Below are 10012 nucleotides of genomic sequence, written 5' to 3' on the forward strand. Positions count from 1 at the left end.
GGGCTCAGGAACACTTCAGAAAACCACTGGCAGTAACTACAGTTCGTCGCTACATCTGTAAGTGCAAGTTAAAACTCTACTATGTAAAGCCAAAGCCATTTATCAACAACACCCAGAAACGTCGCCGGCTTCGCTTGGCCCGAGCTCATCTAAAATGGACTGATGCAACGTGTAAAAGTGTTCTGTGGTCTGACGAGTCCAAATTTCAAATTGTTTTTGGAAACTGTGGACATTGTGTCCTTCGGAACAAAGAGGAAAAGAACCATCCAGACTGTTATAGTTGAAAAGCCAGCATCTGTGATGGTATGGGGGTGTATTAGTGCCCAAGACATGGGTAACTTACACATCTGTGAAGGCACCATTAATGCTGAAAGGTACATACAGGTTTTGGAGCAACATATGTTGCCATCCAAGCAACGTTATCATGGGCGCCCCTGCTTATTTCAGCAAGACAATGCCAAGCCACGTGTTACAACAGCGTGGCTTCGTAGTGAAAGAGTGCGGATACTAGACTGGCCTGCCTGCAGGCCAGATCCGTCTCCCATTGAAAAACAATCAATCAATCAATGTTTATTTATACAGCCCTAAATCACAAATGTCTCAAAGGGCTGCACAAGCCACAACGACATCCTCGGTTCAGAACCCACATCAGGGCAAGGAAAAACTCAACCCAATGGGACAATGAGAAACCTTGGAGAGGACCGCAGATGTGGGGACCCCCCGCAGGGCGACCGGTGCAATCGACGTCGAGTGGATCTAGCATAATATTGTGAGGGTCCAGTCCATAGTGGATCTAACATAATAGAAAATGTGTGGCGAAATATGAAGCCTAAAATACCACAAATAATACCAACCAAAATACCAACTTTTTTGCAACGTGTTGCTGCCATTAAATTATAAGTTAATGATTATTTGCAAAAAAAAAAAAAAAGACTTTGCAGTCTATTCAATTGAATATAAATTGTAAAGGATTTGCAAATCATTTGATTCTGTTTTTATTTACGAATTACACAATGTTCCAACTTCTCTGGTTTTGAGTTTTGTAATACACACACACACACACACACACACACACACACACACACACACACACACACACACACACACACACACACACACACACACACACACACACACACACACACACATACACACACACTACTTAGAGTTGGCAAAATAAGGGACACCTTGCGGGGCTGATTTTTTTTGCCATTTTTATTTGTGTGAAAGGAGATGGAAAATATCCACAAAGCTTGAAAGGAAGCAACTGGATTATTCTTGTTTGTTGAAGACGCTTTAGAAGAGTCCAGTTGCATCCATTCAACCTTTGTGGATTATATGACCTGATAATCTAAACACACATACTTTATTATACTATTTGACTCCAACCTGAATTTAAACAGGCACAGGTATTTGGAATAATACGGCAAACAAATTGTTCAATAATATTTTTTGTGCAAAATAACAAAATCAACAGAATAAAATTAATCTTTTTCTTACCATATTTTCCGGACTATAAGGCACACTTAAAATCCTTTTTTGTTTGCCGACCTCGAAGCAATTTTATTTGGTACATGGTGTACCAGTAGATGGCAGTCAAACATAAAAGATATGTGGAAAGAGGTATAATGGCAATATGACTCAAGTAAACAACACCAACATTTTATATGTTCCATTGAAAATATAGAACATTACACACAGCACTCAAAAATCCATCAAAATGTTTGAATACGACTTTGGTAAGCTATAAAGCCGCTGCGCTTGGTGCATTGTCGGCGCATTAAACATACAAGTATTATTATGGGGTGTGTGTGTATAAGGTAAGACATATTATCTGGCGTTTTGTTTCGCAATGTTATGCAAAAGTAACTTTTCTTACCTTCTGGTACCTGCTGATCTGTATTTGGGATCTACATAAATCCTGAAAAATTGCGCGCATCCGCCTTTGTAGTCTGTGCCGACATCGTAGTCAATAATCTTCCGCTTTTTCTCTATCTTCTTGTTATGGGACGTTCATCCTCCTCTGTTGCCATTTCTAATATAAAGTAGTGTAAAGTTCTTACTTATATCTGTCAGTAAACTCGCCATGAAACGGCTAAAACATAGCGGTGTAGTGAGTTTACATTATTCACCCAAGGAACTTTAGTTATTAGAGTTCCGGTCGGACGTTTTTTCACGGTACACATTTCCTGTGTTGTTGTTTCCGGATGAGGAGATGCTGCTCCGTTATTGATTGAAGTCTGAATGTCATTAAAACAGTTAGCTCCATCTTTTGATACTTCTTCCACTCCCGTCCTTGCACGCTACACCGCTACAACAAAGATGACGGGTAGAAGACGCTGTCGAAGGTGAGCCACGTAAATAAGACCGCCCACAAAACGGCGCATCCTGAAGCGACTGTCAGAAAGCGGCTTGAAGATGATCTGTAAAACATCATCTATGCAACATTTTGACCAAAGAACCACCATTACATGTTATGTAGACTACAAGGAAGGGTTTTACATTTAGAAAAATAATAATAATAATATGACTCCTTTAACGCGTCCTATAATCCGGTGCGCTTTTACATGAAAAAAGATAGAAAATAGACCATTCAATCGGCAGTGTGCCTTATAATCCGGTGCGCCCTATGGTCTGGAAAATGCGGTATGTAAAAATAATTCCTGTTTAACTTAACATAATAAAAATAGACATCTTTCTCTACAGACATCTGTCCTGCTTTGCTTAAAAAAAAGAATATATTCAATGTTCACGATGTTCACGATAGAACAGGTCTCCTAGTTTTCATCACTATGAAACTTGACACAAACAAAAGACATCAAAGATAATAATATATTTTTATGGGACTGGCAACATTTCATTTGTATTTAATTTAATTTTTTTTACAAAACACACGTTCACTTCAAGAGTGTGGTCATTGTCTAGATGCTTTTTTGTGGTAATTTGTCATTACCTAGAAGCTTAATGTCTGAATTGAACACTTACATGAAACACTTTAGACTTAAAGCAAATGTTATTTGACCCTTTGGTGAGTTACTGTATTACCAGCTACCTGTTGGTGAGTTTTGTAGTGCCAATATCGTAAAGTTTAGTGTCACTATCATAAAGCTGCGGACAATATTATGTTTAACAACTTTGATAAACAAACAGTGATTTCAGGACAAGACAAAAGCAGGGTTGCTAAGCAGTAAAGTAGAGTAGCGAAGACTGTTGTGAAGCTATTGATTGTCATTCAATGGAATCTTTTGATAATTTACTGAAATGTTTTTATAAAATTACGAAACAAAGTGCGTCCTTCGACAGCTCAATACAGAACGAGTACTTTAGTTTCTAAAAAAAGAACGATTCAGTTTTGTAAGGTAAGGGTAACCCTAACACTACTACTACAAGGGAATAATGAACAACAAATCAATTGCAATCCAAACAATACCCCGTTTGTGGACAAGAAAATATGACAGCCATCGAGGCACATTCAATCTACAAACGTACTTAACCAGAGGCAACACGACAGAGCTGCCGTCACAGCTGACAATCTGTCGCTGCAAAGCGAAGTTTTAGAGTTCGGATCTTCGCTACAAAGTCGATTGAGTTTTGAACCTGATGTGGTGTTTTGTCAACCTAAGGTGCTAAGATGTTGGCAAAATACTCAGCAATAGTGTATGTCACAGAGTTAATGCTGCTGACAATGGGTCTGAGGGGAGCCCCATATTTGTGTATTTTTGGAAGGCCATAAATACCTGTGATGTAGTGTTGTCCCGATACCAATATTTTGGTACCGGTACTAAAATTATTTCGATACTTTTCGGTACTTTTTTAAATAAAGGGGACCACTAAAAATTTTATTATTGGCTTTATTTTAACAAAAAATCTTACGGTACATTAAACATATGTTTCTTATTGCAATTTGGTCCTTAAAGGGGAACATTATTACCAGACCTATGTAAGCGTCAATATATACCTTGATGTTGCAGAAAAAAGACCATATATTTTTTTAACCGATTTCCGAACTCTAAATGGGTGAATTTTGGCGAATTAAATGCCTTTCTATTATTCGCTCTCGGAGCGATGACGTCACAATGTGACGTCACACATTTTCTCAAACACATTACAAACACCGAGTCAAATCAGCTCTGTTATTTTCCGTTTTTTCGACTGTTTTCCGTACCTTGGAGACATCATGCCTCGTCGGTGTGTTGTCGGAGGGTGTAACAACACGAACAGGGACGGATTCAAGTTGCACCAGGGGCCCAAAGATGCAAAAGTGGCAAGAAATTGGACGTTTGTTCCGCACACTTTACCGACGAAAGCTATGCTACGACAGAGATGGCAAGAATGTGTGGATATCCTGCGACACTCAAAGAAGATGCATTTCCAACTGGACTGGACAGATCAGCTTTCAGGAAAAAAGAGCGGATGAGGGTATGTCTACAGAATATATTAATTGATGAAAACTGGGCTGTCTGCACTCTCAAAGTGCATGTTGTTGCCAAATGTATTTCATATGCTGTAAACCTAGTTCATAGTTGTTAGTTTCCTTTAATGCCAAACAAACACATACCAATCGTTGGTTAGAAGGCGATCGCCGAATTCGTCCTCGCTTTCTCCCGTGTCGCTGGCCGTCGTGTCGTTTTCGTCGGTTTCGCTTGCATACGGTTCAAACCGATATGGCTCAATAGCTTCAGTTTCTTCTTCAATTTCGTTTTCGCTACCTGCCTCCACACTACAACCATCCGTTTCAATACATGCGTAATCTGTTGAATCGCTTAAGCCGCTGAAATCCGAGTCTGAATCCGAGCTAATGTCGCTATATCTTGCAGTTCTATGCGCCATGTTTGTTTGTATTGGCATCACTGTGTGACGTCACAGGAAAATGGACAGGTGTATATAACGATTGTTAAAATCAGGCACTTTTTTTAGGGATATTGTGTGATGGGTAAAATTTTGAAAAAAACTTCGAAAAATAAAATAAGCCACTGGGAACTGATTTTTAATGGTTTTAACCCTTCTGAAATTGTGATAATGTTCCCCAAAATAGTGAACATACGACACAACTTGTCTTTTAGTAGTAAGTAAGCAAACCAAGGCTTCTAATTTAGCTGCTGACGTATGCAGTAACATATTGTGTCATTTATCATTCTATTATTTTGTCAAAATTATTAAGAACAAGTGGTAGAAAATGAATTATTAATCTACTTGTTCATTTACTGTTAATATATGCTTACTTTCTCTTTTAACATGTTCTATCTACACTTCTGTTAAAATGTAATAATCACTTATTCTTCTATTGTTTGATACTTTACATTAGTTTTGGATGATAGCACACATTTGGGGAAAAATCTGATACCAAGTCGTTACAGGATTGATCATATTCAAAGTCCTCGTGTGTCCAGGGACATATTTCCTGAGTTTATAAACATAATATGCATTAAAAAAAAAGACGATAGAAGATGCTGTGATGCCAAAAAATATCGACGTAATCGTAGTAGTATCGACTAGATACGCTACTGTACTTGGTATCATTACAGTGGACCGGTACTTTTCAGAGGCGTTATAGTACCGAATATGATTTATTAGTATCGCGGTACTATACTAATACCGGTATACCGTACAACCCTACTGTGATGATATTAAAATTATCAAATAAAATAGAACACAAGGCCTTCAGTTCAATCAATAAAATGTAAATATCTTAATATGCATACCGTATCTTAAAAATGCAGTGGCTTTTGGGCCTTCTTGTAAAATCCAAAGACATTCCAAACTTTTGAAACGTAATATATTTCACGGTGACCTGCTAACGCTGCAGCTATTATTTACATATGTTCTGGTCTTCAATCACATAAGTCAAAGCAGCAAGCGCGTGAATAATTTTTCAGGCAGTCCTGGGTCTCGCGTTGTTTTAAAGATAAACTGTCAACTGCATAGTGCGAGTCTAGCGCAACACCCGGTTTATGTTTCTGCACTCAATTAATCTTGAGGATTCACAGCTGATTCTTATTGATTGAGGTGGCTGTTACAAATCCCTCACTTGTCAAAGGGATATTCGGTCGTATCAGTTTTTTTTTTCACAACCCTACTAACTTATCACTTGGGGTCTGCAGTGATGCTACCTACCCGTTTCTTCACCCTGTTCAGGATGTGGGGAAGGTCGACACTGATGATGTTTTCTCTAGTCCCAATTGACGATTGCAGTCTGTGTTTGTCCAGCTTGGTTGTAGATCCAATCCAGACAGTGAAAACAGACTGAATGATGGAGGTATAAAACATGATCAGCAGATCTTGGGGCAGGTTGAACTCCCTGAGCTGACGCAGGAAGTACATCCTCTGCTGTGCCCTTTTTCTAACTGTGTCTATGTGGGAGGTCCACTTCAGGTTCTGTGAGATTGTGGATCCCAGGAACCTGAAAGAGTCCTGTGGTGTTCAGACCGGTACTCTGTGAGTCCTTGTTTACCAAGCCAGCGTCACCCACAAGGAGACCTGAAACACAGAGACATGTATTGGACTCAAAGAAAACACCTTTAAAACCCGTTATAACAATTACACAGCATCATTCCGTAGGCCCCAACTCAAGAACTCTACGGAGCTGAGTAAATACATATGGACTCTTAAAGACAATAAAATTGGTTACGCCATTACATTGCGAATTGTCGCATCTAGCTCACCATAGAACAGTGCAACTAAAAGATGTAACCTGTGCCTGAAATAATTTAAAACAATTATATACCACCCCAGCATGTCGACATTAAACAAACTGGTCTCATCATGCCGGCACAGAAGCAAGACACTAATGTGTAACAAAGGCCACACCACCATGTAATGTACCCTATATATATGTAACAACCACAGACGCTTCAATAAAATCCCTTGAAGAGCAGGGAAACCTGCGAAACAGGCTTGTAGGGATGAAATAGTCTCCTGACCTAACGAGTTGTATGTTTTTTTGTTTGTTTGTATGTTTTTTTGTTTGTTTTTGTATGTTTTTTTGTTTGTTTTCGTTATATTTGAATGTAATTGTTGGTTTATATGATATCATTAAGTAAGACTACGTATTATGTTGAAGGGGGCAGGAAAATATGAGATTTTTCTTCATCCTGCTCCTTTTCAGGCATTGGTGTGTAAATGTATAATTGAATAATTGTTTTATATATATATATATATATATATATATATATATATATATATATATATATATATATATATATATATAAATATATACTATATTGCCAAAAGTATTTGGCCATCTGCCTTGACTCACATATGAACTTGAAGTGCCATCCCATTCCTAACCCAGAGGGTTCAATATGATGTGGGTCCACCTTTTGCAGCTATTACAGCTCCAACTCTTCTGGGAAGGCTGTCCACAAGGTTGCGGAGTGTGTTTATAGGAATTTTCAACCATTCTTCCAAAAGCGCATTGGTGAGGTCACACACTGATGTTGGTTGAGAAGGCCTGGCTCTCAGTCTCCGTTCTAATTCATCCCAAAGGTGTTCTATCGGGTTCAGGTCAGGACTCTGTGCAGGCCAGTCAAGTTCATCCACACCAGACTCTGTCATCCATGTCTTTATGGACCTTGCTTTGTGCACTGGTGCACAGTCATGTTGGAAGAGGAAGGGGCCCGCTCCAAACTGTTCCCACAAGGTTGGGAGCATGGAATTGCTCAAAATGTTTTGCTATCCTGGAGCATTTAAAGTTCCTTTCACTGGAACTAAGGGGCCAAGCCCAACTCCTGAAAAACCACCCCACACCATAATTTTTTTTCCACCAAATTTCACACTCGGCACAATGCAGTCCGAAATGTACCGTCCTCCTGGCAACCTCCAAACCCAGGTTCGTCCATCAGATTGCCAGATAGAAAAGTGTGATTCATCACTCCAGAGAACGTGTCTCCACTGCACTAGAGTCCAGTGGCGACGTACTTTACACCACTGCAGCTGTTCGGCCATGAAAACCCATTCCATGAAGCTCTCTGCGTACTGTACGTGGGCTAATTGGAAGGTCACATGGAGTTTGGAGCTCTGGAGCAACTGACTGTGCAGAAAGTCGGCAACCTCTTTGCACTATACGCTTCAGCATCCGCTTATCCCTCTCTGTCAGTTTACGTGGCCTACCACTTTGTGGCTGAGTTGCCTTTGAGCAGACAGTTGACTTTGGAATATTTAGGAGAGAGGAAATTTCACGACTGGATTTGTTGCACAGGTGGCATCCTATGACAGTTCCACGCTGGAAATCACTGAGCTCCTGAGAGCGGCCCATTCTTTCACAAATGTTTGTAGAAACAGTCTCCATGCCTAAGTACTTGATTTTATACACCTGCTGACGGGCCAAGTGATTAGGACAACTGATTCTGATCATTTGGATGGCTGGCCAAATACTTTTGGCAATATAGTGTGTATATATATATATATATATATATATATATATATATATATATATATATATATATATATATATATATATATATATATAAAATCATAATTTTGCTTAGTCAAGCTGAATATTTGTTTCGTGTGTCTGTCAGATATCACAAAAGAGGATGCATCGGTCATCTCATATCATAATATAACACTCACTGATAAGACATCATAAAAATAAGTAATTTAATATCACCAAGCAACATATTTGCGATAAGACAATCGTTCTACAGAACAACAGGGCAAACCCCTGATTCAGCACCTTTTTAGTCAATATTTGTTTATTTAAATTTAACACTAGTTTTGTTTGTTTGAATGTAATATTTGCTTTGTCAAGTTTGATTATTTGTTGAGTCAAGTTGAATATTTGATTCCATCCATTTTCTACTGCTGGTCCCTCTCGGGGTTGCATGGGCGACCCCGACACGACAGTGCGGCTGGATCAAAAGAGACATCGGAGACGCTTTGCTGAACAAAAAGTTGTTTTATTTCAAACGAGCATCATTATACAGGTCTGCAGTACCTGGAGGAGCTCAGGTCAAAAATGAAGGACTCCCAACCACAGTCTTGTATTCCTTATTTCTCTGTCTGGGTGTGTGTTAATTCAGGATAGTACAAACTGACCATGTAAGGAGATGTTCGTGTGTAAGTGACTGGGAAGACAACAGATGTATGCCATAACTTGTAGGTTGACATTAAGATAAGAATGGAATCTCTCCTCCAGGATAGAGCTATAGCTTTTGCATTCCGAAGCCTGGTTTTATTGCTTCTTCTTGTGAGGGAGCCAATTCTAGTCCACATGCAAATATCCAACTAAGGCTCCTTAATTTATTATGGGCTCAAACATTATTTACTCAAACCTGGTGGTTCGCTTTCTCCCAGTTGAATATAAACATTCACAATATGTAGAACATAATATCAGTTAATAATTCACTTCAGCAGTTTTACCCTCACCAGCGGTGATGGCCCCTAAAAGCAGGTTGCGACGCCTGAAAAATGGCAATCCACAGTGATCAATTCTGGTTCAACATCTACAAACACGACCTGCCAAAACATTTGCACATGCGGATGACTTGTCAGTCATGCATTTTGCAAGAAACTGGCAGGCATTAGAGAGATACAGTATCTTGCCCAGGGCATGGCCACTTTATCTACTTACCTCCAGAAATGGAAGCTGAAGCCCAGTGTAACCAAAACAGTGACAGCAGCCTTCCATCTAAGTTAAAGTTAAAGTATGGTGGGGACGGCGTAGAAAAGCGTTATACAAGTGTAACCCATTTGCCAATGATTGTCACACACACACTAGGTGTGGTGAAATGTGTCCTCTGCATTTGACCCATCCCCTTGTTCTCCCCCTGGGAGGTGAGGGGAACAGTGGGCAGCATCGGTGATTTAACCCCCAATTCCAACCCTTGATGGTAAGTGCCAAGCAGGGAGGTAATGGGTCCCGTTTTTATAGTCTTTGGTATGAGTCGGCCGGGATTTGAACTCACAACCTACCGATCTCAGGGCGGACACTCTAACCACTAGGCCACTGAGTAGGCTCTTTACAATAGGGAGGCAAAACGTGCGCCTAACATCACTGTTGACGGACATACTC

The 10012-nt window shown here is 39.7% G+C and overlaps 1 protein-coding gene across 1 annotated transcript in view; it reads right to left on the minus strand.

The window, feature by feature from the left end:
* The window catches only part of LOC133576222 (acidic mammalian chitinase-like), a 30794-nt gene extending 24624 nt beyond the window's left edge, over nucleotides 1-6170 (minus strand). The window contains exon 1 of the mRNA XM_061929298.1: nucleotides 6115-6170. The gene's annotated coding sequence lies outside the window, so the exon portion shown is untranslated. The remainder of the gene's footprint in view (nucleotides 1-6114) is intronic.
* Nucleotides 6171-10012: the final 3842 nt, after the last annotated feature.

This window comes from Nerophis lumbriciformis, linkage group LG03, assembly GCF_033978685.3.
Source record: "Nerophis lumbriciformis linkage group LG03, RoL_Nlum_v2.1, whole genome shotgun sequence".
Classification (NCBI taxonomy): domain Eukaryota; kingdom Metazoa; phylum Chordata; class Actinopteri; order Syngnathiformes; family Syngnathidae; genus Nerophis; species Nerophis lumbriciformis.